This window comes from Eucalyptus grandis, chromosome 3, assembly GCF_016545825.1.
Source record: "Eucalyptus grandis isolate ANBG69807.140 chromosome 3, ASM1654582v1, whole genome shotgun sequence".
Classification (NCBI taxonomy): Eukaryota; Viridiplantae; Streptophyta; class Magnoliopsida; order Myrtales; family Myrtaceae; genus Eucalyptus; species Eucalyptus grandis.
The window spans coordinates 40,319,453-40,346,058 of record NC_052614.1 but is presented as its reverse complement, the minus strand read 5'-3'; the positions used below and the strand labels follow the sequence as shown (position 1 = coordinate 40,346,058).

Here is a 26,606-nt window from a genome sequence, read left to right as displayed (position 1 = left end):
AGGGCCCAGCACCAAATCTAGCGAAAGGAACCCAAACTCAATAGCCCATCCTAAATTTAAGGTAATTGTTTTTTTAATAGTGGGAGCCGACAATATTTGTTATTGATTTACAATCCACAAGTTCCATATCTTGTTAGGGTTATATTTTCAAGAAAGATAAACGAAAAATATCTTAATTCTTTTTAAGTGATATTTTTGGCGAAGTACCATGTAAGTGCCATAACTGGCACGGAGGGACATAAGGTGCTTATATAGGCGAAAATCCGGTAAACGGGCGACGTGGCGACTTTCCGGCAAAGTTTGGTCCAAATGGCGTCGTTTCACGGCCGCGTGGCGGAAAATGCAACGACGCCGTTTCGTGTCTACGTATAAATAATAATATAAAAATTAATTAAATTAGATTTAAATTAATTTTATTTAAAATATTCAAGAAATTTTAAAAAAAATTTAAAAAAAAAAAAGGGGGGGAGGTCGAAGGGGCGGGTGAGTGAGCCCTCGCCGCCGCCCGCCGCCTCCTTGCCATCGCCGGGAAGGACCGGCGACGGAGGAGGGTCGGCGGGGTCGCGGAAGCCCCCGGCCCGGCAGCGGTGAGCCGCTGCGAGCCCTCGCCGGATCGCAGCAGTGCGACCCTCGCCGGATCGCGGCGGGGCTGCGACCCTCGCCGGATCGCGAAGCCACGACCCTCGCCCCAAATCCTGGGCAGAGGCTCGTGGGCCCTTCGCCGCCGGCAATCGGCGAGCGGGTCGCTGCCCTCGCCGCGATCCGCGGGCTCGCGGCCCTCCCCGTCGGTCGACCGGGGCAGCGACCCCCGACGGCCCTCCCCCTCGGTCTCCGGCCCTTCCGTGACGGCGGGCGGCGAGCGAGGCTCAGCCCTCAGCCGCCCCTTCGACCTCCCTCCCCCCTTTTTTCAAGAATTTTTTTTTTAAAATTTTAAATTTTCTTAATTTTAAAATTTTAAAATTTTTCTTAATTTTTAATTTTTAATATTTAAATAAAATTAATTTTAATTAATTTAATTAATTTTTATATTATTATTTACATGTAGACACGAAACGGCGTCGTTTTTGCATTTTCTTCGCCACGTCGTGCAAACGGCGCCGTTTGAACCAAACTCGCCGGAAAATGGCCATGTCAGCCATTTGGCGGATTTTAAACTGGAATGTCACTTAAGTGTCCCATTTACTCCGATATTGGCACTCAAATTGTACCATTTTAAAAAGTTATGGCACTTAAAAGTTATGGCACTTAAATGTCCCTCCATCTTAAGTTAATGGCACTCGGTGTCCCAATCTCGATATTTTTGTTTAACTCAATTGAATTTATCTAATTAAGAATGAAGAAATGATATGATTTATGTAATTTAACAAAACTCATCAACGAAGAATAAAATATATTTCTTTGAATGATTTTTTTATTATTAAAAGACATTTTGTTCAATTCAACCACATATACTTAATTAAGAGTGGAAAAATTGGAATAGTTTGATTCAGCAAATCCTTAAGAAAATTATATATATAGACTCACATTTCATTCGCTTCTACTCTTTTCTTCCTCTGAAATGCAGTCATTCCAAATATAGTTACGTCGTTTAAAGATAAGTCATTTAGCCAATTTCCATGTCGGAGCATCACATAGTTTTGTGCTTGGTTTAAATTGATTTTAAAAAGAATTGGGCAAGAGGAACTTGAAAGTTGTAATTTTTAGTTTGATGTTTGATAGGTTTTGCTTGTAACCTTACAAGTCAAATAGATTTAATCAACGAATGAGTAGAAATGATCTCGAGTTTAAAGTAAGCCATAAAGATTGATTGAAAATGCCATTTGAATGTGACAACAAGAAAGAAATCCGCTTTCTTTAGACTTGTATAAAATGTACGTTTAACAGCTTACAAGCTAGTTGTATTGCTGTTGTATAAAGAGTACTTCAAAAGGTGGTGGTGACGTAAAAACCTTTGCCCTCTTCACTTGAAAGGAAATGTATTGGTAACACAACAATACTGCTAACCTTTGGGGTCCTTGTGGCATATCAATAAAAACTGGTAAAATGGTGAAGTATAGCATTACTTAGGAGTCATTGGAATAGAAATTAAACATTCATGGACCAACCCTTGGACCTTATAACTAGAAATCTGTGGTCAACACTCCAGCCACTATGGTGATGTAATAGTTCTCGACCTATGTGCCGAATCAGTGTGAATATGGAAAAGCAGATCAAGACTGTCAAAATCAATTCCCACGGTAAAGTTGGTGTGTATGTGTTCCTAATAGGTCCAACACAAATTCATCCTGGTTTGTATTATAAGAATTGTGACATACAACTATGGGATCTATCATGCATGAAAGTTCAAAGTAAAGCCGCTCAATTAAAACATCAGAAGATAGCCGGAATGAAATAGCATCTGAAAACTCGAAATCAAACCAAGCGAGAAACGGGTTAGGGTCGCGTACACCCATACGGTTTGGCCATTTTTGAAATCATTTTGGCCAAAATTAATTTTGAATATACAGATGAAAGAGCTCGTTGAGGCAGTCAAAATGATGGGTCAGCATCACCGAAAGGCAGACGCGCCCACCATGCGGCCGAGAAGCCGTTAACGCGTGGGTGCACAGCTTGAGCACTAGCAAAGCCAGTGCGTGCACCACACGTGCCCGTCCAGCGAACCGGCACGTGTGCAAACGCGCCAGCCGGCGGGCCGGCACGCGCCGGCCGATGGATCGGCATGTGGTGACGTCACCATGACGTCATCCAATGGTCATTCGCCCGGCGACTTCGACCCGTGGCCCGACCCGACCGGTGACCCGAGAGACCCAACCCGACCGGCCCCGTTGACGGTCAACGGTCGAGACCGGCCGGGAACCCCTTAGGCTCGCTGGCGCGTGCGCCACACGCCGCACACTCAGGCGGCGCGTGAAGGTGCGTGCGTGCTCCAATTGGAGCGTGGTCGGAGCGTTGGGTTCATATGGATGTGCTCTACACTTTGGTATACTTATTTATTTATTTATTTTTATTTTATAAATGCATGAAAATGCGTAGGAAACTATGTACGCGTAATTTTTGGGGTTTAATGCATAGTTTATTCATTGTAGCTTATATTTTCTTGTGGTTTTAGGAAATACAGTAGCTAGCTTGTGCAAATGATGTCATAGGCTTGATTCGATGATATCATGTATATAGTTTAATATACTTATGTTTTCTAGTTGCTAGAAAATTCGGAACAATGGAAAGAAATCCATTACATGTTAAATTGCGATTTTGATTATGGTTAAAAGCATGATTGTTATTTGCATGTTGGTTCATATCATGCTATGTTTTTGTGTTAATGGAAAAATGTAGAAATTACATGAGGTCGTGTAATTATTTTCCTAGTGAGAGTTTGTAGAGTGGTAGAATTTGAAAGAGTTCTCATAGAACTTAAAATTTCTTTAAAATTAAACTAATTAATGTAATAGAACAATTGTACATATAAGTTGATTGGGAACATAGTGAACTTTTGCTTTTATGTCTTTTGTTGAATTATCATTAATTTAGTTTGTCTTTGCTGCAAATTAAATATGTGTGTTACTCTGTAAAGTGTGCTAGTATTGATTCTGTGTTTATTATGTCAATGCGTTATAGCAATTGATTATGGCATCAACATCCAAGATTATTGTGGCTGACCTCAATAAGGGTGAGAAGCTGAATGGTGACAATTATGATATTTGGCACCGAAAGGTTTGGTATCCTTGAGGAGCAGAGGTTTTCCAAACCTTCAATATACCATGGATGAACCTGAGCATGGAACTTCAGCTCAACACATAAGAGATCTGGAAGCTTATTAAACTTGGAAAAAGAAAATAGCATTGCTGCATCACGTTGCTGAGCTGTATGCAAGATGATCTCATGTGTGAGTTTGAAAGTTATGATAAAGCTCAAGTTATGAGTTGCCTTGAAGGACAAGTTTGGGGGTACATCTGCCCTTGGTGAGGACTCACCATCAAGTTTGACATATTCCAAAAGTGTCCAAATGTAATGATGAGGCAGCATCTTGGAGATGTCAAACATGATTCGTGAAATTGAAGTCGGTGATCACTCCCTTCTGATGAACAGGTAAGTTCAGGCTGTTATAAGGTCTCTTCACGACAATTTGAAGCATATGAAGATCAATATGACGCATAATGAGAACATTATCACTTTCGATGATATTGCGCATCATTTGGAATTAGAGGATGGCGCTGAGGCTGCGAGATCCTCTACCCATGCTTATGTTGTAATCAAGTTTGCGTGGGCTTCGGAGCTTCAAGCGCAAAGGAATTCTCAATTCAACAACAAAGGAAGATGACCCCGATTAGGCACCTAAGAGGGCTAAGACCTTCCGACCTTAAGAAGCGTGGTGGGAAGAAGGACAAGGCCAAGATGGAGTGCACAAATTGGCAGATGGGTCACTGCTCGTGAATGCTTTGAGAAATGAAAAAGGTACCCTATTACTCCATTACTTTGAGTAATGCTTTTGTTTTTCTGAAATCTTGTAATGCTTGAATCATCATCAATGGTGTAGACTCATGAGTAACAGACCATGTAGCTAGAACCGAAAAGCATTTTGTGGGTATACGTCGGATACACGCACGGAAGAAGATGGATATATGTTGGGAATAACTCAAGAGTTGAAGTGAGAGGGTAATCGGCACATGTAAATTAATTTTACGTGGTGAGTCGAAACCTGTTCTTGCATGATGTCCTTTATGCTTGGATATTCGACGAAACTTGGTCTCTGTAGTTGTCCTTCTTAGCTTAGATTATGTATTGAATTTCCATGGTGATTGTGTTGACATTTGTATGGAACGGTTTATTATGGTTCAAGGTCATGCCTCGAATGGTTTTATGGTGTTAGACATTGATTATGATCAGTACAATGTTAATGTCGATGGTTGTTTTCTTTAATCGCATCTTTTAGTAATGTTGAGATTGATGCAAGTACTTGGCATGCTAAATTAGGTCACATTGGATTGCAAAGATAAAGATTAGCTAGAAGGCCTTTTGAGGTCACTCACAGATGTTAGTATATATCCGTATGTGAACATTGTCTAGCGGAAAAAGTAACTAGGGAACTATTGGGTAAAGGAACTAGAGCTGAATTTCCATTGCATCTCATACATTCTGACATTGTGGTCCTTTGAATATGAGGCAAGGCATGGAGCCTCATATTTCATCACTTTCATAGATGACTTCACACGTTTTGGTTATGTCTTTTTGATCTCTTATAAGCCGAGAAGTGATATACTGCTTTAGATGATATATTTTTGATGGTAGAAAATCAATGGAATAAAACAAAGGCATTGAGAACCGATCGTGGATGTGAGTATCTATCGGAGCAATTCAAGGCTCTTTGTGATGAAAAAGTGAATTGTACAACAATTGGTATTCATGGTACTCCACAACAAAATGGAGTGGCTAAGAAGAATAAGACCCTATTGGAAATAGTTAGGTCTATGATGGCGCAAGCAAATTTACCTCTCTAGCCAGGAGATGCGTTATGTTGCTGCTTTTATACTTAACAGGAGTGCCCTCAAAATCGGTCACTTTCACCCCCTAATGAATTATGGTTTGTAGAACCAGACTTGAGTGATCTCGTCCATGGGGATATTGCAGTTTATGTTCATGATTCTTCCCATAAATCTGGCAAATTAGGTCATAGAGGAAAATGTATCTTTATAAATATTTTGAACACTCCCAAAGGGTATGTGTTAATAGGTGAACAAACTAATGGAAGTGTGACCGAAATGGAGTCACGAGATGTCACGTTCTTGGAAACTTTGATTTTCCTAATAGAGGTGAGATTGATAAGGTCTTCCAATTATATGAGATGGAAGATCCACGATAACACACACTTGATATTGTAGGGAAATGAAAATTGCCTCAACATGCAAGACCTAGTGGGAGTGTTGCATAAACCTAACGAATTGAATTCAAAAATAGTGCGTAAAAATGTCGTAAGAATATTGCTTGTCGTCGTTTTGAGATTGAAGAGGAAGCATTTATGATTGCTCCAGGGCGATGCGAGAGCCTAAGGCTGTTCAAGAAGGCTCCTCTCATCCTCTCATAAGGAAGAATGGAAAAGCTTTGGAAAATGAGATGGAGTCAATGAGGGCCAAATCATGTATGGGACTTGGTTGATCTACACAATCGTAAGGCCATTGAAAACAAATGGGTCTTCAAAGATTAAGCAAAGGGCGGATGGATCCATTGAAAGGTATAAGGCTCATCTTGTGGCGAAAGGTTATACTCAACAAGAGGGTATAGACTATGAGGAAACCTTTTCACGATTGTAAGAGTTCGCCTGAGTATGCCTTATTCTAGCCATCGTTGCTCATTTGGACCTTGAATTACATCAAATGGATGTAAAAAGACGGCATTTCTCAATGGAGAACTAGATGAGGAAATCTATATGAAACAACAGATAGATTTCATAGCTAAGGTCAAGAGCATAAAGTTTGCAAGCTTCATCGCTCAATATATGGCCTTAAGCAGTATCTGAACAATGGTATCTTTGTTTCATTGAGCCATAATCCTTTGGTTTCAGATGATCGAGGAAGATCAGCGTGTATATATCAAACAGTCCAGTAAATTTGTGATTTTATCACTTTATGTGGATGATATTCTATTAGTTGGAAATGACAAAGGTTTTGGATTATCATCATGAAGTGGTTGTCCTCTAATTTTGAAATAGAAGGACATGGGAGAAGCTGTTTATATATTATGAGTTAAGATCGAAAGAGATCGATCAAGGAAACTTCTTACTTTATCACAAGAATCTTATATTGGCAGTTGCCAGCATTTACCCATGTTATGCAAGGTGAAGGCTAAGTCTTGAGATGTGTCCTAAGACTCGAGAAATTAAAGTGATGGAAAGCATTTCCTTGTGGGCAGTCGGAAGTTTGATGTATGCTATGATGTTTACTCGACCCGACATATGCTACCGTAGGATTGGTGAGCCGATATCAATCAAATCCTGGTCAAGCACAATTTGGAAAGCGAGTGAAGAGGATCTGAGATAGCAGAAAGGCTCCATGGATTCTCGACTTTGTTACCAAGGGAATGATTTACGCCTATTAGGCTATTTAGATGCCGATTGGGTGGGGGCACTGGATGACGTAAATCGACTTGGATATGTGTTCTTGCTCAATGGAGGTGCGATTTCTTGGAATAGCAAGAAACAAACATGCATGGCCTTATCTACGATGGAGGCCGTTTATTGCATGTTCCTGCTGCGGTGCAAGAAGCAGTACGACTAAAAACGTTTTTAGAAAATTTAGCCCTTTATTTTTTTGAAGTTTCCAAGATAGGTGATAGTTTATTTCGATAGTCAAGCAGCCATTGCCTATGTGAAGATCCCAAGTATCATGGAAGGACAAAAGCACATTGACATAAAATATTCATCAGAGATATTATAAGCGCCCAGAAAAGAGTGATCCATGCAATACATGTCAACCAATAGAATGATTGTTGATCCATTTAAGAGTATTTCCTGAGACATATTCTTGACCCATAGGATGTTGCTAGGATTGCGTAGAATGTGATATGTAATTGTAGAGAATCATTGGTTTATGTATTTATGGACAGATGTATTGTACTTGTTTTTATTATATATTAGATTTGATGTTTATCAATAAGTGCAATCCTTTATGAGACTAGCACAAACACACATATTATTGAAAGAAGTATGTCGGCAGGCAATGATTGGCTCACTCACCACGACAATCGCCTCAAGTGCTTTTCAAGCACGTTGGAATGGGACATTATGTACAAATAAATGCTGAAGTGCAAATTACGGTACATAAATATGTCGCATTGATTGAGTCAAGATGAGGTCTGTGATTTGACTATAATAAGACCAAACATGATCCCATAATCATGTATGCACGAAAGATGCCGGATCGAGTACTTAGCCAAGGCGCTTTAGAAGCGAGCTGATATGCTTTTCAGGGTAAACATGATCGTGAGAAATGCAGTGATTTCTTTAAGCTAAGATCTTTATAATAGATATATTTGATAAATGACATACGCTCTTATAGAAAAGTAATCCCACTATAATATTAATTCATACTACATGTGCATTATACGACCAATAAAGGGAAAATGAGTAAAGTATCCCTATTTACTCATCATGTGAGCCCTTGAGGTAATTTATAATTTACTGCCAATTTTGTACTTATTACTTCGACTATGTTCTTGAAGTGAAAGATCAATGTTGCTACTTTAGCATGTTACGGGCGGTCATGAATGGATTTTGGCTTATCGGAGCACAGTGTCTAGAAAGCAATTATTCAGTGATGAGACATGAGTGCGAAGGAAGACTATTATTGTTTTATATCTATCACATGTATTTACTAGTCGACCAGATATAAGCCCTATACTGGTTGCAATATGGCTTATAGGACGTGTCTAGGAAAGCAATTGTTCTGAAATTGAGATGAACTTGTAAGGTGCGAAGGAAGACCTTATTATTATTTTACATCTATCACATGTATTTTCATTCGACCAATTATATCGCCCTATGTAGTTGCGGATGTAATTGTAATACATGGTGTTTTTGAGAATAGTCAAGTATAGCCTTTAGGATAGGTATACTTGGACTGATCAGCAACAAAATATGTTTGGGAGCACTATGAGACATCGATTGTTTATTTCTTTTCAGGGTTGTAGCCATTATGTCATCCCTAACAGGTGCATAATTTGAGCTCCCAAATGCAGGTGTACTCACCAGTCGCACGGCTTGTTGTCAGTATGAATTGTTTGTAAAGTTGATGAATGTTGAATGCCTTATATTCTTGATAGAAACAGCTATCAAGCCCATCATCTGGTGTGAGATGTTTCGTTTTTATTCTTATTTTGACGATTTCCAGTCGAGATTTCGATCGAGGAAACGGTTTTTAAAAGTTCTCCGTATATTTTCCGTTGTTTCTAAGTTAATATATCGTTAATTTATCCGGCGATTGCGCAACGGCTCCTCGAAAGCCGGAAGTAGAACTCTGCGGACATTTCTTAAGACGAGAAATGGCTTTTGCTTCAAATAAGTTTGCAATGCGTAACATGACGGGTGCGATCATACCAGCACTAATGCACCGGATCCCATCAGAACTCCGAAGTTAAGCGTGCTTGGGCGAGAGTAGTACTAGGATGGGTGACCTCCTGGGAAGTCCTCGTGTTGCACCCCTCTTTTTCGTTTTTATTTTTATTTTGACGATTTCCGGGTCGAGATTTCGATCGATTTTAGATTGATTTCGTTTTATTTTATTATTTTGACGATTTCCCGGGTCGAGAGTTCGATCGAGGGAAACTGTTTTTAAAAGTTCTCCGTATATTTTCCGTTGTTTCTAAGTTAATATATCGTTAATTTATCCGGCGATTGCGCAACGGCTCCTCGAAAGCCGGAAGTAGAACTCTGCGGACATTTCTTAAGACGAGAAATGGCTTTTGCTTCAAATAAGTTTGCAATGCGTAACATGACGGGTGCGATCATACCAGCACTAATGCACCGGATCCCATCGAACTCCGAAGTTAAGCGTGCTTGGGCGAGAGTAGTACTAGGATGGGTGACCTCTGGGAAGTCCTCGTGTTGCACCCCTCTTTTTCGTTTTTATTTTTATTTTGACGATTTGCCGGGTCGAGATTTCGATCGATTTTAGATTGATTTCGTTTTTTATTCTTATTTTGACGATTTCCGGGTCGAGATTTCGATCGAGGGAAACGGTTTTAAAAGTTCTCCGTATATTTTCCGTTGTTTCTAAGTTAATATATCGTTAATTTATCCGGCGATTGCGCAACGGCTCCTCGAAAGCCGGAAGTAGAACTCTGCGGACATTTCTTAAGACGAGAAATGGCTTTTGCTTCAAATAAGTTTGCAATGCGTAACATGACGGGTGCGATCATACCAGCACTAATGCACCGGATCCCATCGAACTCCGAAGTTAAGCGTGCTTGGGCGAGAGTAGTACTAGGATGGGTGACCTCTGGGAAGTCCTCGTGTTGCACCCCTCTTTTCGTTTTTATTTTTATTTTGACGATTTGCCGGGTCGAGATTTCGATCGATTTTAGATTTATTTCGTTTTTATTCTTATTATTTTGACGATTTCCCGGGTCGAGATTTCGATCGAGGAAACGGTTTTAAAAGTTCTCCGTATATTTTCCGTTGTTTCTAAGTTAATATATCGTTAATTTATCCGGCGATTGCGCAACGGCTCCTCGAAAGCCGGAAGTAGAACTCTGCGGACATTTCTTAAGACGAGAAATGGCTTTTGCTTCAAATAAGTTTGCAATGCGTAACATGACGGGTGCGATCATACCAGCACTAATGCACCGGATCCCATCGAACTCCGAAGTTAAGCGTGCTTGGGCGAGAGTAGTACTAGGATGGGTGACCTCTGGGAAGTCCTCGTGTTGCACCCCTCTTTTTCGTTTTTATTTTTATTTTGACGATTTGCCGGGTCGAGATTTCGATCGATTTTAGATTGATTTCGTTTTTTTATTCTTATTTTGACGATTTCCCAGTCGAGATTTCGATCGAGGAAACGGTTTTAAAAGTTCTCCGTATATTTTCCGTTGTTTCTAAGTTAATATATCGTTAATTTATCCGGCGATTGCGCAACGGCTCCTCGAAAGCCGGAAGTAGAACTCTGCGGACATTTCTTAAGACGAGAAATGGCTTTTGCTTCAAATAAGTTTGCAATGCGTAACATGACGGGTGCGATCATACCAGCACTAATGCACCGGATCCCATCGAACTCCGAAGTTAAGCGTGCTTGGGCGAGAGTAGTACTAGGATGGGTGACCTCTGGGAAGTCCTCGTGTTGCACCCCTCTTTTTCGTTTTTATTTTTATTTTGACGATTTGCCGGGTCGAGATTTCGATCGATTTTAGATTGATTTCGTTTTTATTCTTATTTTGACGATTTCCAGTCGAGATTTCGATCGAGGAAACGGTTTTTAAAAGTTCTCCGTATATTTTCCGTTGTTTCTAAGTTAATATATCGTTAATTTATCCGGCGATTGCGCAACGGCTCCTCGAAAGCCGGAAGTAGAACTCTGCGGACATTTCTTAAGACGAGAAATGGCTTTTGCTTCAAATAAGTTTGCAATGCGTAACATGACGGGTGCGATCATACCAGCACTAATGCACCGGATCCCATCGAACTCCGAAGTTAAGCGTGCTTGGGCGAGAGTAGTACTAGGATGGGTGACCTCTGGGAAGTCCTCGTGTTGCACCCCTCTTTTTCGTTTTTATTTTTATTTTGACGATTTGCCGGGTCGAGATTTCGATCGATTTTAGATTTATTTCGTTTTTATTCTTATTTTGACGATTTCCCGGGTCGAGATTTCGATCGAGGGAAACGGTTTTAAAAGTTCTCCGTATATTTTCCGTTGTTTCTAAGTTAATATATCGTTAATTTATCCGGCGATTGCGCAACGGCTCCTCGAAAGCCGGAAGTAGAACTCTGCGGACATTTCTTAAGACGAGAAATGGCTTTTGCTTCAAATAAGTTTGCAATGCGTAACATGACGGGTGCGATCATACCAGCACTAATGCACCGGATCCCATCGAACTCCGAAGTTAAGCGTGCTTGGGCGAGAGTAGTACTAGGATGGGTGACCTCCTGGGAAGTCCTCGTGTTGCACCCCTCTTTTTCGTTTTTATTTTTATTTTGACGATTTGCCGGGTCGAGATTTCGATCGATTTTAGATTGATTTCGTTTTATATTCTTATTTTGACGATTTCCCGGGTCGAGATTTCGATCGAGGGAAACGGTTTTTAAAAGTTCTCCGTATATTTTCCGTTGTTTCTAAGTTAATATATCGTTAATTTATCCGGCGATTGCGCAACGGCTCCTCGAAAGCCGGAAGTAGAACTCTGCGGACATTTCTTAAGACGAGAAATGGCTTTTGCTTCAAATAAGTTTGCAATGCGTAACATGACGGGTGCGATCATACCAGCACTAATGCACCGGATCCCATCGAACTCCGAAGTTAAGCGTGCTTGGGCGAGAGTAGTACTAGGATGGGTGACCTCTGGGAAGTCCTCGTGTTGCACCCCTCTTTTCGTTTTTATTTTTATTTTGACGATTTGCCGGGTCGAGATTTCGATCGATTTTAGATTTATTTCGTTTTTTATTCTTATTTTGACGATTTCCGGGTCGAGATTTCGATCGAGGGAAACGGTTTTAAAAGTTCTCCGTATATTTTCCGTTGTTTCTAAGTTAATATATCGTTAATTTATCCGGCGATTGCGCAACGGCTCCTCGAAAGCCGGAAGTAGAACTCTGCGGACATTTCTTAAGACGAGAAATGGCTTTTGCTTCAAATAAGTTTGCAATGCGTAACATGACGGGTGCGATCATACCAGCACTAATGCACCGGATCCCATCGAACTCCGAAGTTAAGCGTGCTTGGGCGAGAGTAGTACTAGGATGGGTGACCTCTGGGAAGTCCTCGTGTTGCACCCCTCTTTTTCGTTTTTATTTTTATTTTGACGATTTGCCGGGTCGAGATTTCGATCGATTTTAGATTTATTTCGTTTTTTATTCTTATTTTGACGATTTCCAGTCGAGATTTCGATCGAGGAAACGGTTTTAAAAGTTCTCCGTATATTTTCCGTTGTTTCTAAGTTAATATATCGTTAATTTATCCGGCGATTGCGCAACGGCTCCTCGAAAGCCGGAAGTAGAACTCTGCGGACATTTCTTAAGACGAGAAATGGCTTTTGCTTCAAATAAGTTTGCAATGCGTAACATGACGGGTGCGATCATACCAGCACTAATGCACCGGATCCCATCGAACTCCGAAGTTAAGCGTGCTTGGGCGAGAGTAGTACTAGGATGGGTGACCTCTGGGAAGTCCTCGTGTTGCACCCCTCTTTTTCGTTTTTATTTTTATTTTGACGATTTGCCGGGTCGAGATTTCGATCGATTTTAGATTTATTTCGTTTTTTATTCTTATTTTGACGATTTCCAGTCGAGATTTCGATCGAGGAAACGGTTTTAAAAGTTCTCCGTATATTTTCCGTTGTTTCTAAGTTAATATATCGTTAATTTATCCGGCGATTGCGCAACGGCTCCTCGAAAGCCGGAAGTAGAACTCTGCGGACATTTCTTAAGACGAGAAATGGCTTTTGCTTCAAATAAGTTTGCAATGCGTAACATGACGGGTGCGATCATACCAGCACTAATGCACCGGATCCCATCGAACTCCGAAGTTAAGCGTGCTTGGGCGAGAGTAGTACTAGGATGGGTGACCTCTGGGAAGTCCTCGTGTTGCACCCCTCTTTTCGTTTTTATTTTTATTTTGACGATTTGCCGGGTCGAGATTTCGATCGATTTTAGATTTATTTCGTTTTTTATTCTTATTTGACGATTTCCGGGTCGAGATTTCGATCGAGGGAAACGGTTTTAAAAGTTCTCCGTATATTTTCCGTTGTTTCTAAGTTAATATATCGTTAATTTATCCGGCGATTGCGCAACGGCTCCTCGAAAGCCGGAAGTAGAACTCTGCGGACATTTCTTAAGACGAGAAATGGCTTTTGCTTCAAATAAGTTTGCAATGCGTAACATGACGGGTGCGATCATACCAGCACTAATGCACCGGATCCCATCGAACTCCGAAGTTAAGCGTGCTTGGGCGAGAGTAGTACTAGGATGGGTGACCTCTGGGAAGTCCTCGTGTTGCACCCCTCTTTTCGTTTTTATTTTTATTTTGACGATTTGCCGGGTCGAGATTTCGATCGATTTTAGATTGATTTCGTTTTATATTCTTATTTTGACGATTTCCGGGTCGAGATTTCGATCGAGGGAAACGGTTTTAAAAGTTCTCCGTATATTTTCCGTTGTTTCTAAGTTAATATATCGTTAATTTATCCGGCGATTGCGCAACGGCTCCTCGAAAGCCGGAAGTAGAACTCTGCGGACATTTCTTAAGACGAGAAATGGCTTTTGCTTCAAATAAGTTTGCAATGCGTAACATGACGGGTGCGATCATACCAGCACTAATGCACCGGATCCCATCGAACTCCGAAGTTAAGCGTGCTTGGGCGAGAGTAGTACTAGGATGGGTGACCTCTGGGAAGTCCTCGTGTTGCACCCCTCTTTTTCGTTTTTATTTTTATTTTGACGATTTGCCGGGTCGAGATTTCGATCGATTTTAGATTTATTTCGTTTTTATTCTTATTTGACGATTTCCAGTCGAGATTTCGATCGAGGGAAACGGTTTTAAAAGTTCTCCGTATATTTTCCGTTGTTTCTAAGTTAATATATCGTTAATTTATCCGGCGATTGCGCAACGGCTCCTCGAAAGCCGGAAGTAGAACTCTGCGGACATTTCTTAAGACGAGAAATGGCTTTTGCTTCAAATAAGTTTGCAATGCGTAACATGACGGGTGCGATCATACCAGCACTAATGCACCGGATCCCATCGAACTCCGAAGTTAAGCGTGCTTGGGCGAGAGTAGTACTAGGATGGGTGACCTCTGGGAAGTCCTCGTGTTGCACCCCTCTTTTCGTTTTTATTTTTATTTTGACGATTTGCCGGGTCGAGATTTCGATCGATTTTAGATTGATTTCGTTTTTATTCTTATTTTGACGATTTCCCAGTCGAGATTTCGATCGAGGGAAACGGTTTTAAAAGTTCTCCGTATATTTTCCGTTGTTTCTAAGTTAATATATCGTTAATTTATCCGGCGATTGCGCAACGGCTCCTCGAAAGCCGGAAGTAGAACTCTGCGGACATTTCTTAAGACGAGAAATGGCTTTTGCTTCAAATAAGTTTGCAATGCGTAACATGACGGGTGCGATCATACCAGCACTAACGCACCGGATCCCATCAGAACTCCGAAGTTAAGCGTGCTTGGGCGAGAGTAGTACTAGGATGGGTGACCTCCTGGGAAGTCCTCGTGTTGCACCCCTCTTTTTCGTTTTTATTTTTATTTTGACGATTTGCCGGGTCGAGATTTCGATCGATTTTAGATTTATTTCGTTTTTATTCTTATTTTGACGATTTCCGGGTCGAGATTTCGATCGAGGGAAACGGTTTTAAAAGTTCTCCGTATATTTTCCGTTGTTTCTAAGTTAATATATCGTTAATTTATCCGGCGATTGCGCAACGGCTCCTCGAAAGCCGGAAGTAGAACTCTGCGGACATTTCTTAAGACGAGAAATGGCTTTTGCTTCAAATAAGTTTGCAATGCGTAACATGACGGGTGCGATCATACCAGCACTAATGCACCGGATCCCATCAGAACTCCGAAGTTAAGCGTGCTTGGGCGAGAGTAGTACTAGGATGGGTGACCTCCTGGGAAGTCCTCGTGTTGCACCCCCTTTTCGTTTTTATTTTTATTTTGACGATTTGCCGGGTCGAGATTTCGATCGATTTTAGATTGATTTCGTTTTTTATTCTTATTTTGACGATTTCCGGGTCGAGATTTCGATCGAGGAAACGGTTTTAAAAGTTCTCCGTATATTTTCCGTTGTTTCTAAGTTAATATATCGTTAATTTATCCGGCGATTGCGCAACGGCTCCTCGAAAGCCGGAAGTAGAACTCTGCGGACATTTCTTAAGACGAGAAATGGCTTTTGCTTCAAATAAGTTTGCAATGCGTAACATGACGGGTGCGATCATACCAGCACTAATGCACCGGATCCCATCAGAACTCCGAAGTTAAGCGTGCTTGGGCGAGAGTAGTACTAGGATGGGTGACCTCCTGGGAAGTCCTCGTGTTGCACCCCTCTTTTCGTTTTTATTTTTATTTTGACGATTTGCCGGGTCGAGATTTCGATCGATTTTAGATTTATTTCGTTTTTATTCTTATTTTGACGATTTCCCAGTCGAGATTTCGATCGAGGGAAACGGTTTTAAAAGTTCTCCGTATATTTTCCGTTGTTTCTAAGTTAATATATCGTTAATTTATCCGGCGATTGCGCAACGGCTCCTCGAAAGCCGGAAGTAGAACTCTGCGGACATTTCTTAAGACGAGAAATGGCTTTTGCTTCAAATAAGTTTGCAATGCGTAACATGACGGGTGCGATCATACCAGCACTAATGCACCGGATCCCATCGAACTCCGAAGTTAAGCGTGCTTGGGCGAGAGTAGTACTAGGATGGGTGACCTCCTGGGAAGTCCTCGTGTTGCACCCCTCTTTTTCGTTTTTATTTTTATTTTGACGATTTGCCGGGTCGAGATTTCGATCGATTTTAGATTGATTTCGTTTTTTATTCTTATTTTGACGATTTCCCGGGTCGAGATTTCGATCGAGGAAACGGTTTTAAAAGTTCTCCGTATATTTTCCGTTGTTTCTAAGTTAATATATCGTTAATTTATCTGGCGATTGCGCAACGGCTCCTCGAAAGCCGGAAGTAGAACTCTGCGGACATTTCTTAAGACGAGAAATGGCTTTTGCTTCAAATAAGTTTGCAATGCGTAACATGACGGGTGCGATCATACCAGCACTAATGCACCGGATCCCATCGAACTCCGAAGTTAAGCGTGCTTGGGCGAGAGTAGTACTAGGATGGGTGACCTCTGGGAAGTCCTCGTGTTGCACCCCTCTTTTTCGTTTTTATTTTTATTTTGACGATTTGCCGGGTCGAGATTTCGATCGATTTTAGATTGATTTCGTTTTTTATTCTTATTTTGACGATTTGCCGGGTCGAGATTTCGATCGAGGGAAACGGTTTTTAAAAGTTCTCCGTATATTTTCCGTTGTTTCTAAGTTAATATATCGTTAATTTATCCGGCGATTGCGCAACGGCTCCTCGAAAGCCGGAAGTAGAACTCTGCGGACATTTCTTAAGACGAGAAATGGCTTTTGCTTCAAATAAGTTTGCAATGCGTAACATGACGGGTGCGATCATACCAGCACTAATGCACCGGATCCCATCGAACTCCGAAGTTAAGCGTGCTTGGGCGAGAGTAGTACTAGGATGGGTGACCTCTGGGAAGTCCTCGTGTTGCACCCCTCTTTTCGTTTTTATTTTTATTTTGACGATTTGCCGGGTCGAGATTTCGATCGATTTTAGATTGATTTCGTTTTTATTCTTATTTTGACGATTTCCGGGTCGAGATTTCGATCGAGGGAAACGGTTTTAAAAGTTCTCCGTATATTTTCCGTTGTTTCTAAGTTAATATATCGTTAATTTATCCGGCGATTGCGCAACGGCTCCTCGAAAGCCGGAAGTAGAACTCTGCGGACATTTCTTAAGACGAGAAATGGCTTTTGCTTCAAATAAGTTTGCAATGCGTAACATGACGGGTGCGATCATACCAGCACTAATGCACCGGATCCCATCGAACTCCGAAGTTAAGCGTGCTTGGGCGAGAGTAGTACTAGGATGGGTGACCTCTGGGAAGTCCTCGTGTTGCACCCCTCTTTTCGTTTTTATTTTTATTTTGACGATTTGCCGGGTCGAGATTTCGATCGATTTTAGATTTATTTCGTTTTTTATTCTTATTTTGACGATTTCCGGGTCGAGATTTCGATCGAGGGAAACGGTTTTAAAAGTTCTCCGTATATTTTCCGTTGTTTCTAAGTTAATATATCGTTAATTTATCCGGCGATTGCGCAACGGCTCCTCGAAAGCCGGAAGTAGAACTCTGCGGACATTTCTTAAGACGAGAAATGGCTTTTGCTTCAAATAAGTTTGCAATGCGTAACATGACGGGTGCGATCATACCAGCACTAATGCACCGGATCCCATCGAACTCCGAAGTTAAGCGTGCTTGGGCGAGAGTAGTACTAGGATGGGTGACCTCCTGGGAAGTCCTCGTGTTGCACCCCTCTTTTTCGTTTTTATTTTTATTTTGACGATTTGCCGGGTCGAGATTTCGATCGATTTTAGATTTATTTCGTTTTTATTCTTATTTTGACGATTTCCGGGTCGAGATTTCGATCGAGGGAAACGGTTTTTAAAAGTTCTCCGTATATTTTCCGTTGTTTCTAAGTTAATATATCGTTAATTTATCCGGCGATTGCGCAACGGCTCCTCGAAAGCCGGAAGTAGAACTCTGCGGACATTTCTTAAGACGAGAAATGGCTTTTGCTTCAAATAAGTTTGCAATGCGTAACATGACGGGTGCGATCATACCAGCACTAATGCACCGGATCCCATCGAACTCCGAAGTTAAGCGTGCTTGGGCGAGAGTAGTACTAGGATGGGTGACCTCTGGGAAGTCCTCGTGTTGCACCCCTCTTTTTCGTTTTTATTTTTATTTTGACGATTTGCCGGGTCGAGATTTCGATCGATTTTAGATTGATTTCGTTTTTTATTCTTATTTTGACGATTTCCAGTCGAGATTTCGATCGAGGAAACGGTTTTAAAAGTTCTCCCGTATATTTTCCGTTGTTTCTAAGTTAATATATCGTTAATTTATCCGGCGATTGCGCAACGGCTCCTCGAAAGCCGGAAGTAGAACTCTGCGGACATTTCTTAAGACGAGAAATGGCTTTTGCTTCAAATAAGTTTGCAATGCGTAACATGACGGGTGCGATCATACCAGCACTAATGCACCGGATCCCATCGAACTCCGAAGTTAAGCGTGCTTGGGCGAGAGTAGTACTAGGATGGGTGACCTCTGGGAAGTCCTCGTGTTGCACCCCTCTTTTTCGTTTTTATTTTTATTTTGACGATTTGCCGGGTCGAGATTTCGATCGATTTTAGATTGATTTCGTTTTTTATTCTTATTTTGACGATTTCCGGGTCGAGATTTCGATCGAGGAAACGGTTTTTAAAAGTTCTCCGTACATTTTTCGTTGTTTCTAAGTTAATATATCATTAATTATCCGGCGATTGCGCAACGGCTCCTCGAAAGCCGGAAGTAGAACTCTCGGGACATTTCTTAAGACGAGAAATGGCTTTTGCTTCAAATAAGTTTGCAATGCGTAACATGACGGGTGCGATCATACCAGCACTAATGCACCGGATCCCATCAGAACTCCGAAGTTAAGCGTGCTTGGGCGAGAGTAGTACTAGGATGGGTGACCTCTAGGGAAGTCCTCGCGTTGCACCCCTCTTATTCGTTTTTACTTTTATTTTGACGATTTGCCGGGTCGAGATTTCGATCGATTTTAGATTTATTTCGTTTTTTATTTTTATTTTGACGATTTCCAGTCGAGATTTCGATCGAGGGAAACGGTTTTAAAAGTTCTCCGTATATTTTCCGTTGTTTCTAAGTTAATATATCGTTAATTTATCCGGCGATTGCGCAACGGCTCCTCGAAAGCCGGAAGTAGAACTCTGCGGACATTTCTTAAGACGAGAAATGGCTTTTGCTTCAAATAAGTTTGCAATGCGTAACATGACGGGTGCGATCATACCAGCACTAATGCACCGGATCCCATCGAACTCCGAAGTTAAGCGTGCTTGGGCGAGAGTAGTACTAGGATGGGTGACCTCTGGGAAGTCCTCGTGTTGCACCCCTCTTTTTCGTTTTTATTTTTATTTTGACGATTTGCCGGGTCGAGATTTCGATCGATTTTAGATTTATTTCGTTTTTATTCTTATTTTGACGATTTCCAGTCGAGATTTCGATCGAGGAAACGGTTTTTAAAAGTTCTCCGTATATTTTCCGTTGTTTCTAAGTTAATATATCGTTAATTTATCCGGCGATTGCGCAACGGCTCCTCGAAAGCCGGAAGTAGAACTCTGCGGACATTTCTTAAGACGAGAAATGGCTTTTGCTTCAAATAAGTTTGCAATGCGTAACATGACGGGTGCGATCATACCAGCACTAATGCACCGGATCCCATCAGAACTCCGAAGTTAAGCGTGCTTGGGCGAGAGTAGTACTAGGATGGGTGACCTCCTGGGAAGTCCCCGTGTTGAACCCTCTTTTTCGTTTTTACTTTTATTTTGACGATTTGCCGGGTCGAGATTTCGATCGATTTTAGATTGATTTCGTTTTATATTCTTATTTTGACGATTTCCCGGGTCGAGATTTCGATCGAGGGAAACGGTTTTAAAAGTTCTCCGTATATTTTCCGTTGTTTCTAAGTTAATATATCGTTAATTTATCCGGCGATTGCGCAACGGCTCCTCGAAAGCCGGAAGTAGAACTCTGCGGACATTTCTTAAGACGAGAAATGGCTTTTGCTTCAAATAAGTTTGCAATGCGTAACATGACGGGTGCGATCATACCAGCACTAATGCACCGGATCCCATCGAACTCCGAAGTTAAGCGTGCTTGGGCGAGAGTAGTACTAGGATGGGTGACCTCTGGGAAGTCCTCGTGTTGCACCCCTCTTTTTCGTTTTTATTTTTATTTTGACGATTTGCCGGGTCGAGATTTCGATCGATTTTAGATTGATTTCGTTTTTATTCTTATTTTGACGATTTCCCAGTCGAGATTTCGATCGAGGAAACGGTTTTAAAAGTTCTCCGTATATTTTCCGTTGTTTCTAAGTTAATATATCGTTAATTTATCCGGCGATTGCGCAACGGCTCCTCGAAAGCCGGAAGTAGAACTCTGCGGACATTTCTTAAGACGAGAAATGGCTTTTGCTTCAAATAAGTTTGCAATGCGTAACATGACGGGTGCGATCATACCAGCACTAATGCACCGGATCCCATCGAACTCCGAAGTTAAGCGTGCTTGGGCGAGAGTAGTACTAGGATGGGTGACCTCTGGGAAGTCCTCGTGTTGCACCCCTCTTTTCGTTTTTATTTTTATTTTGACGATTTGCCGGGTCGAGATTTCGATCGATTTTAGATTTATTTCGTTTTTTATTCTTATTTTGACGATTTCCCGGGTCGAGATTTCGATCGAGGGAAACGGTTTTAAAAGTTCTCCGTATATTTTCCGTTGTTTCTAAGTTAATATATCGTTAATTTATCCGGCGATTGCGCAACGGCTCCTCGAAAGCCGGAAGTAGAACTCTGCGGACATTTCTTAAGACGAGAAATGGCTTTTGCTTCAAATAAGTTTGCAATGCGTAACATGACGGGTGCGATCATACCAGCACTAATGCACCGGATCCCATCGAACTCCGAAGTTAAGCGTGCTTGGGCGAGAGTAGTACTAGGATGGGTGACCTCTGGGAAGTCCTCGTGTTGCACCCCTCTTTTTCGTTTTTATTTTTATTTTGACGATTTGCCGGGTCGAGATTTCGATCGATTTTAGATTGATTTCGTTTTTATTCTTATTTTGACGATTTCCGGGTCGAGATTTCGATCGAGGGAAACGGTTTTAAAAGTTCTCCGTATATTTTCCGTTGTTTCTAAGTTAATATATCGTTAATTTATCCGGCGATTGCGCAACGGCTCCTCGAAAGCCGGAAGTAGAACTCTGCGGACATTTCTTAAGACGAGAAATGGCTTTTGCTTCAAATAAGTTTGCAATGCGTAACATGACGGGTGCGATCATACCAGCACTAATGCACCGGATCCCATCGAACTCCGAAGTTAAGCGTGCTTGGGCGAGAGTAGTACTAGGATGGGTGACCTCTGGGAAGTCCTCGTGTTGCACCCCTCTTTTCGTTTTTATTTTTATTTTGACGATTTGCCGGGTCGAGATTTCGATCGATTTTAGATTTATTTCGTTTTTATTCTTATTTTGACGATTTCCGGGTCGAGATTTCGATCGAGGAAACGGTTTTAAAAGTTCTCCGTATATTTTCCGTTGTTTCTAAGTTAATATATCGTTAATTTATCCGGCGATTGCGCAACGGCTCCTCGAAAGCCGGAAGTAGAACTCTGCGGACATTTCTTAAGACGAGAAATGGCTTTTGCTTCAAATAAGTTTGCAATGCGTAACATGACGGGTGCGATCATACCAGCACTAATGCACCGGATCCCATCGAACTCCGAAGTTAAGCGTGCTTGGGCGAGAGTAGTACTAGGATGGGTGACCTCCTGGGAAGTCCTCGTGTTGCACCCCTCTTTTTCGTTTTTATTTTTATTTTGACGATTTGCCGGGTCGAGATTTCGATCGATTTTAGATTTATTTCGTTTTTTATTCTTATTTTGACGATTTCCAGTCGAGATTTCGATCGAGGGAAACGGTTTTAAAAGTTCTCCGTATATTTTCCGTTGTTTCTAAGTTAATATATCGTTAATTTATCCGGCGATTGCGCAACGGCTCCTCGAAAGCCGGAAGTAGAACTCTGCGGACATTTCTTAAGACGAGAAATGGCTTTTGCTTCAAATAAGTTTGCAATGCGTAACATGACGGGTGCGATCATACCAGCACTAATGCACCGGATCCCATCGAACTCCGAAGTTAAGCGTGCTTGGGCGAGAGTAGTACTAGGATGGGTGACCTCTGGGAAGTCCTCGTGTTGCACCCCTCTTTTCGTTTTTATTTTTATTTTGACGATTTGCCGGGTCGAGATTTCGATCGATTTTAGATTTATTTCGTTTTTATTCTTATTTTGACGATTTCCGGGTCGAGATTTCGATCGAGGAAACGGTTTTAAAAGTTCTCCGTATATTTTCCGTTGTTTCTAAGTTAATATATCGTTAATTTATCCGGCGATTGCGCAACGGCTCCTCGAAAGCCGGAAGTAGAACTCTGCGGACATTTCTTAAGACGAGAAATGGCTTTTGCTTCAAATAAGTTTGCAATGCGTAACATGACGGGTGCGATCATACCAGCACTAATGCACCGGATCCCATCGAACTCCGAAGTTAAGCGTGCTTGGGCGAGTAGTACTAGGATGGGTGACCTCTGGGAAGTCCTCGTGTTGCACCCCTCTTTTTCGTTTTTATTTTTATTTTGACGATTTGCCGGGTCGAGATTTCGATCGATTTTAGATTGATTTCGTTTTTTATTCTTATTTTGACGATTTCCGGGTCGAGATTTCGATCGAGGAAATCGAAACGTTTTTTTTAAAAGTTCTCCGTATATTTTCCGTTGTTTCTAAGTTAATATATCGTTAATTTATCCGGCGATTGCGCAACGGCTCCTCGAAAGCCGGAAGTAGAACTCTGCGGACATTTCTTAAGACGAGAAATGGCTTTTGCTTCAAATAAGTTTGCAATGCGTAACATGACGGGTGCGATCATACCAGCACTAATGCACCGGATCCCATCGAACTCCGAAGTTAAGCGTGCTTGGGCGAGAGTAGTACTAGGATGGGTGACCTCCTGGGAAGTCCTCGTGTTGCACCCCTCTTTTTCGTTTTTATTTTTATTTTGACGATTTGCCGGGTCGAGATTTCGATCGATTTTAGATTTATTTCGTTTTTTATTCTTATTTTGACGATTTCCCGGGTCGAGATTTCGATCGAGGGAAACGGTTTTAAAAGTTCTCCGTATATTTTCCGTTGTTTCTAAGTTAATATATCGTTAATTTATCCGGCGATTGCGCAACGGCTCCTCGAAAGCCGGAAGTAGAACTCTGCGGACATTTCTTAAGACGAGAAATGGCTTTTGCTTCAAATAAGTTTGCAATGCGTAACATGACGGGTGCGATCATACCAGCACTAATGCACCGGATCCCATCGAACTCCGAAGTTAAGCGTGCTTGGGCGAGAGTAGTACTAGGATGGGTGACCTCTGGGAAGTCCTCGTGTTGCACCCCTCTTTTCGTTTTTATTTTTATTTTGACGATTTGCCGGGTCGAGATTTCGATCGATTTTAGATTGATTTCGTTTTTTATTCTTATTTTGACGATTTCCAGTCGAGATTTCGATCGAGGGAAACGGTTTTTAAAAGTTCTCCGTATATTTTCCGTTGTTTCTAAGTTAATATATCGTTAATTTATCCGGCGATTGCGCAACGGCTCCTCGAAAGCCGGAAGTAGAACTCTGCGGACATTTCTTAAGACGAGAAATGGCTTTTGCTTCAAATAAATTTCAAATAAGTTTGCAATGCGTAACATGACGGGTGCGATCATACCAGCACTAATGCACCGGATCCCATCAGAACTCCGAAGTTAAGCGTGCTTGGGCGAGAGTAGTACTAGGATGGGTGACCTCCTGGGAAGTCCTCGTGTTGCACCCCTCTTTTCGTTTTTATTTTTATTTTGACGATTTGCCGGGTCGAGATTTCGATCGATTTTAGATTTATTTCGTTTTTATTCTTATTTTGACGATTTCCAGTCGAGATTTCGATCGAGGAAACGGTTTTAAAAGTTCTCCGTATATTTTCCGTTGTTTCTAAGTTAATATATCGTTAATTTATCCGGCGATTGCGCAACGGCTCCTCGAAAGCCGGAAGTAGAACTCTGCGGACATTTCTTAAGACGAGAAATGGCTTTTGCTTCAAATAAGTTTGCAATGCGTAACATGACGGGTGCGATCATACCAGCACTAATGCACCGGATCCCATCGAACTCCGAAGTTAAGCGTGCTTGGGCGAGAGTAGTACTAGGATGGGTGACCTCTGGGAAGTCCTCGTGTTGCACCCCTCTTTTTCGTTTTTATTTTTATTTTGACGATTTGCCGGGTCGAGATTTCGATCGATTTTAGATTTATTTCGTTTTTTATTCTTATTTTGACGATTTCCAGTCGAGATTTCGATCGAGGGAAACGGTTTTAAAAGTTCTCCGTATATTTTCCGTTGTTTCTAAGTTAATATATCGTTAATTTATCCGGCGATTGCGCAACGGCTCCTCGAAAGCCGGAAGTAGAACTCTGCGGACATTTCTTAAGACGAGAAATGGCTTTTGCTTCAAATAAGTTTGCAATGCGTAACATGACGGGTGCGATCATACCAGCACTAATGCACCGGATCCCATCGAACTCCGAAGTTAAGCGTGCTTGGGCGAGAGTAGTACTAGGATGGGTGACCTCTGGGAAGTCCTCGTGTTGCACCCCTCTTTTTCGTTTTTATTTTTATTTTGACGATTTGCCGGGTCGAGATTTCGATCGATTTTAGATTGATTTCGTTTTTATTCTTATTTTGACGATTTCCGGGTCGAGATTTCGATCGAGGGAAACGGTTTTTAAAAGTTCTCCGTATATTTTCCGTTGTTTCTAAGTTAATATATCGTTAATTTATCCGGCGATTGCGCAACGGCTCCTCGAAAGCCGGAAGTAGAACTCTGCGGACATTTCTTAAGACGAGAAATGGCTTTTGCTTCAAATAAGTTTGCAATGCGTAACATGACGGGTGCGATCATACCAGCACTAATGCACCGGATCCCATCGAACTCCGAAGTTAAGCGTGCTTGGGCGAGAGTAGTACTAGGATGGGTGACCTCCTGGGAAGTCCTCGTGTTGCACCCCTCTTTTTCGTTTTTATTTTTATTTTGACGATTTGCCGGGTCGAGATTTCGATCGATTTTAGATTTATTTCGTTTTTATTCTTATTTTGACGATTTCCAGTCGAGATTTCGATCGAGGAAACGGTTTTAAAAGTTCTCCGTATATTTTCCGTTGTTTCTAAGTTAATATATCGTTAATTTATCCGGCGATTGCGCAACGGCTCCTCGAAAGCCGGAAGTAGAACTCTGCGGACATTTCTTAAGACGAGAAATGGCTTTTGCTTCAAATAAGTTTGCAATGCGTAACATGACGGGTGCGATCATACCAGCACTAATGCACCGGATCCCATCGAACTCCGAAGTTAAGCGTGCTTGGGCGAGAGTAGTACTAGGATGGGTGACCTCTGGGAAGTCCTCGTGTTGCACCCCTCTTTTCGTTTTTATTTTTATTTTGACGATTTGCCGGGTCGAGATTTCGATCGATTTTAGATTTATTTCGTTTTTATTCTTATTTTGACGATTTCCGGGTCGAGATTTCGATCGAGGGAAACGGTTTTAAAAGTTCTCCGTATATTTTCCGTTGTTTCTAAGTTAATATATCGTTAATTTATCCGGCGATTGCGCAACGGCTCCTCGAAAGCCGGAAGTAGAACTCTGCGGACATTTCTTAAACGAGAAATGGCTTTTGCTTCAAATAAGTTTGCAATGCGTAACATGACGGGTGCGATCATACCAGCACTAATGCACCGGATCCCATCGAACTCCGAAGTTAAGCGTGCTTGGGCGAGAGTAGTACTAGGATGGGTGACCTCCTGGGAAGTCCTCGTGTTGCACCCCTCTTTTTCGTTTTTATTTTTATTTTGACGATTTGCCGGGTCGAGATTTCGATCGATTTTAGATTGATTTCGTTTTTTATTCTTATTTTGACGATTTCCAGTCGAGATTTCGATCGAGGGAAACGGTTTTAAAAGTTCTCCGTATATTTTCCGTTGTTTCTAAGTTAATATATCGTTAATTTATCCGGCGATTGCGCAACGGCTCCTCGAAAGCCGGAAGTAGAACTCTGCGGACATTTCTTAAGACGAGAAATGGCTTTTGCTTCAAATAAGTTTGCAATGCGTAACATGACGGGTGCGATCATACCAGCACTAATGCACCGGATCCCATCGAACTCCGAAGTTAAGCGTGCTTGGGCGAGAGTAGTACTAGGATGGGTGACCTCTGGGAAGTCCTCGTGTTGCACCCCTCTTTTTCGTTTTTATTTTTATTTTGACGATTTGCCGGGTCGAGATTTCGATCGATTTTAGATTGATTTCGTTTTTATTCTTATTTTGACGATTTCCAGTCGAGATTTCGATCGAGGGAAACGGTTTTTAAAAGTTCTCCGTATATTTTCCGTTGTTTCTAAGTTAATATATCGTTAATTTATCCGGCGATTGCGCAACGGCTCC

General features: G+C 41.7%; 43 non-coding genes across 43 annotated transcripts; all 43 read left to right on the top strand.

The window, feature by feature from the left end:
- Positions 1-9,071: 9,071 nt before the first annotated feature.
- LOC120292308 lies at positions 9,072-9,190 on the top strand. Its single transcript, XR_005550104.1, has one exon. It is a non-coding gene; the product is annotated as a 5S ribosomal RNA (ribosomal RNA).
- Positions 9,191-9,484: 294 nt separating this feature from the next.
- LOC120292329 lies at positions 9,485-9,601 on the top strand. The gene has a single exon (XR_005550124.1). It is a non-coding gene; the product is annotated as a 5S ribosomal RNA (ribosomal RNA).
- A 293-nt stretch (positions 9,602-9,894) lies between these two features.
- On the top strand, positions 9,895-10,011 carry LOC120292328. The gene has a single exon (XR_005550123.1). It is a non-coding gene; the product is annotated as a 5S ribosomal RNA (ribosomal RNA).
- A 294-nt stretch (positions 10,012-10,305) lies between these two features.
- On the top strand, positions 10,306-10,422 carry LOC120292327. The gene has a single exon (XR_005550122.1). It is a non-coding gene; the product is annotated as a 5S ribosomal RNA (ribosomal RNA).
- Positions 10,423-10,715: 293 nt separating this feature from the next.
- LOC120292326 lies at positions 10,716-10,832 on the top strand. Its single transcript, XR_005550121.1, has one exon. It is a non-coding gene; the product is annotated as a 5S ribosomal RNA (ribosomal RNA).
- A 291-nt stretch (positions 10,833-11,123) lies between these two features.
- On the top strand, positions 11,124-11,240 carry LOC120292325. The gene has a single exon (XR_005550120.1). It is a non-coding gene; the product is annotated as a 5S ribosomal RNA (ribosomal RNA).
- A 293-nt stretch (positions 11,241-11,533) lies between these two features.
- Positions 11,534-11,651, top strand: LOC120292385. The gene has a single exon (XR_005550182.1). It is a non-coding gene; the product is annotated as a 5S ribosomal RNA (ribosomal RNA).
- Positions 11,652-11,946: 295 nt separating this feature from the next.
- LOC120292324 lies at positions 11,947-12,063 on the top strand. Its single transcript, XR_005550119.1, has one exon. It is a non-coding gene; the product is annotated as a 5S ribosomal RNA (ribosomal RNA).
- Positions 12,064-12,355: 292 nt separating this feature from the next.
- LOC120292323 lies at positions 12,356-12,472 on the top strand. The gene has a single exon (XR_005550118.1). It is a non-coding gene; the product is annotated as a 5S ribosomal RNA (ribosomal RNA).
- A 291-nt stretch (positions 12,473-12,763) lies between these two features.
- On the top strand, positions 12,764-12,880 carry LOC120292322. The gene has a single exon (XR_005550117.1). It is a non-coding gene; the product is annotated as a 5S ribosomal RNA (ribosomal RNA).
- Positions 12,881-13,171: 291 nt separating this feature from the next.
- LOC120292321 lies at positions 13,172-13,288 on the top strand. The gene has a single exon (XR_005550116.1). It is a non-coding gene; the product is annotated as a 5S ribosomal RNA (ribosomal RNA).
- Positions 13,289-13,579: 291 nt separating this feature from the next.
- Positions 13,580-13,696, top strand: LOC120292319. Its single transcript, XR_005550114.1, has one exon. It is a non-coding gene; the product is annotated as a 5S ribosomal RNA (ribosomal RNA).
- Positions 13,697-13,988: 292 nt separating this feature from the next.
- LOC120292318 lies at positions 13,989-14,105 on the top strand. Its single transcript, XR_005550113.1, has one exon. It is a non-coding gene; the product is annotated as a 5S ribosomal RNA (ribosomal RNA).
- Positions 14,106-14,395: 290 nt separating this feature from the next.
- On the top strand, positions 14,396-14,512 carry LOC120292317. Its single transcript, XR_005550112.1, has one exon. It is a non-coding gene; the product is annotated as a 5S ribosomal RNA (ribosomal RNA).
- A 291-nt stretch (positions 14,513-14,803) lies between these two features.
- On the top strand, positions 14,804-14,922 carry LOC120292320. Its single transcript, XR_005550115.1, has one exon. It is a non-coding gene; the product is annotated as a 5S ribosomal RNA (ribosomal RNA).
- Positions 14,923-15,214: 292 nt separating this feature from the next.
- On the top strand, positions 15,215-15,333 carry LOC120292297. Its single transcript, XR_005550093.1, has one exon. It is a non-coding gene; the product is annotated as a 5S ribosomal RNA (ribosomal RNA).
- Positions 15,334-15,623: 290 nt separating this feature from the next.
- Positions 15,624-15,742, top strand: LOC120292286. Its single transcript, XR_005550082.1, has one exon. It is a non-coding gene; the product is annotated as a 5S ribosomal RNA (ribosomal RNA).
- Positions 15,743-16,033: 291 nt separating this feature from the next.
- On the top strand, positions 16,034-16,151 carry LOC120292384. Its single transcript, XR_005550181.1, has one exon. It is a non-coding gene; the product is annotated as a 5S ribosomal RNA (ribosomal RNA).
- Positions 16,152-16,444: 293 nt separating this feature from the next.
- Positions 16,445-16,561, top strand: LOC120292316. The gene has a single exon (XR_005550111.1). It is a non-coding gene; the product is annotated as a 5S ribosomal RNA (ribosomal RNA).
- Positions 16,562-16,856: 295 nt separating this feature from the next.
- LOC120292315 lies at positions 16,857-16,973 on the top strand. The gene has a single exon (XR_005550110.1). It is a non-coding gene; the product is annotated as a 5S ribosomal RNA (ribosomal RNA).
- A 291-nt stretch (positions 16,974-17,264) lies between these two features.
- LOC120292314 lies at positions 17,265-17,381 on the top strand. The gene has a single exon (XR_005550109.1). It is a non-coding gene; the product is annotated as a 5S ribosomal RNA (ribosomal RNA).
- A 292-nt stretch (positions 17,382-17,673) lies between these two features.
- On the top strand, positions 17,674-17,791 carry LOC120292383. Its single transcript, XR_005550179.1, has one exon. It is a non-coding gene; the product is annotated as a 5S ribosomal RNA (ribosomal RNA).
- A 293-nt stretch (positions 17,792-18,084) lies between these two features.
- LOC120292313 lies at positions 18,085-18,201 on the top strand. Its single transcript, XR_005550108.1, has one exon. It is a non-coding gene; the product is annotated as a 5S ribosomal RNA (ribosomal RNA).
- A 292-nt stretch (positions 18,202-18,493) lies between these two features.
- Positions 18,494-18,610, top strand: LOC120292311. Its single transcript, XR_005550107.1, has one exon. It is a non-coding gene; the product is annotated as a 5S ribosomal RNA (ribosomal RNA).
- Positions 18,611-18,902: 292 nt separating this feature from the next.
- On the top strand, positions 18,903-19,021 carry LOC120292352. Its single transcript, XR_005550148.1, has one exon. It is a non-coding gene; the product is annotated as a 5S ribosomal RNA (ribosomal RNA).
- Positions 19,022-19,313: 292 nt separating this feature from the next.
- On the top strand, positions 19,314-19,430 carry LOC120292310. Its single transcript, XR_005550106.1, has one exon. It is a non-coding gene; the product is annotated as a 5S ribosomal RNA (ribosomal RNA).
- A 291-nt stretch (positions 19,431-19,721) lies between these two features.
- LOC120292387 lies at positions 19,722-19,840 on the top strand. Its single transcript, XR_005550184.1, has one exon. It is a non-coding gene; the product is annotated as a 5S ribosomal RNA (ribosomal RNA).
- Positions 19,841-20,133: 293 nt separating this feature from the next.
- LOC120292309 lies at positions 20,134-20,250 on the top strand. Its single transcript, XR_005550105.1, has one exon. It is a non-coding gene; the product is annotated as a 5S ribosomal RNA (ribosomal RNA).
- A 291-nt stretch (positions 20,251-20,541) lies between these two features.
- Positions 20,542-20,658, top strand: LOC120292307. Its single transcript, XR_005550103.1, has one exon. It is a non-coding gene; the product is annotated as a 5S ribosomal RNA (ribosomal RNA).
- Positions 20,659-20,951: 293 nt separating this feature from the next.
- LOC120292306 lies at positions 20,952-21,068 on the top strand. The gene has a single exon (XR_005550102.1). It is a non-coding gene; the product is annotated as a 5S ribosomal RNA (ribosomal RNA).
- A 292-nt stretch (positions 21,069-21,360) lies between these two features.
- On the top strand, positions 21,361-21,477 carry LOC120292305. Its single transcript, XR_005550101.1, has one exon. It is a non-coding gene; the product is annotated as a 5S ribosomal RNA (ribosomal RNA).
- A 290-nt stretch (positions 21,478-21,767) lies between these two features.
- LOC120292381 lies at positions 21,768-21,885 on the top strand. Its single transcript, XR_005550177.1, has one exon. It is a non-coding gene; the product is annotated as a 5S ribosomal RNA (ribosomal RNA).
- A 292-nt stretch (positions 21,886-22,177) lies between these two features.
- Positions 22,178-22,294, top strand: LOC120292304. The gene has a single exon (XR_005550100.1). It is a non-coding gene; the product is annotated as a 5S ribosomal RNA (ribosomal RNA).
- Positions 22,295-22,584: 290 nt separating this feature from the next.
- LOC120292330 lies at positions 22,585-22,699 on the top strand. Its single transcript, XR_005550125.1, has one exon. It is a non-coding gene; the product is annotated as a 5S ribosomal RNA (ribosomal RNA).
- A 301-nt stretch (positions 22,700-23,000) lies between these two features.
- LOC120292380 lies at positions 23,001-23,118 on the top strand. Its single transcript, XR_005550176.1, has one exon. It is a non-coding gene; the product is annotated as a 5S ribosomal RNA (ribosomal RNA).
- A 294-nt stretch (positions 23,119-23,412) lies between these two features.
- Positions 23,413-23,529, top strand: LOC120292303. The gene has a single exon (XR_005550099.1). It is a non-coding gene; the product is annotated as a 5S ribosomal RNA (ribosomal RNA).
- Positions 23,530-23,832: 303 nt separating this feature from the next.
- On the top strand, positions 23,833-23,951 carry LOC120292405. The gene has a single exon (XR_005550202.1). It is a non-coding gene; the product is annotated as a 5S ribosomal RNA (ribosomal RNA).
- A 289-nt stretch (positions 23,952-24,240) lies between these two features.
- On the top strand, positions 24,241-24,357 carry LOC120292302. Its single transcript, XR_005550098.1, has one exon. It is a non-coding gene; the product is annotated as a 5S ribosomal RNA (ribosomal RNA).
- A 292-nt stretch (positions 24,358-24,649) lies between these two features.
- On the top strand, positions 24,650-24,766 carry LOC120292301. The gene has a single exon (XR_005550097.1). It is a non-coding gene; the product is annotated as a 5S ribosomal RNA (ribosomal RNA).
- Positions 24,767-25,059: 293 nt separating this feature from the next.
- On the top strand, positions 25,060-25,177 carry LOC120292378. The gene has a single exon (XR_005550175.1). It is a non-coding gene; the product is annotated as a 5S ribosomal RNA (ribosomal RNA).
- A 290-nt stretch (positions 25,178-25,467) lies between these two features.
- LOC120292300 lies at positions 25,468-25,584 on the top strand. Its single transcript, XR_005550096.1, has one exon. It is a non-coding gene; the product is annotated as a 5S ribosomal RNA (ribosomal RNA).
- Positions 25,585-25,874: 290 nt separating this feature from the next.
- Positions 25,875-25,992, top strand: LOC120292377. The gene has a single exon (XR_005550174.1). It is a non-coding gene; the product is annotated as a 5S ribosomal RNA (ribosomal RNA).
- Positions 25,993-26,284: 292 nt separating this feature from the next.
- LOC120292299 lies at positions 26,285-26,401 on the top strand. Its single transcript, XR_005550095.1, has one exon. It is a non-coding gene; the product is annotated as a 5S ribosomal RNA (ribosomal RNA).
- Positions 26,402-26,606: the final 205 nt, after the last annotated feature.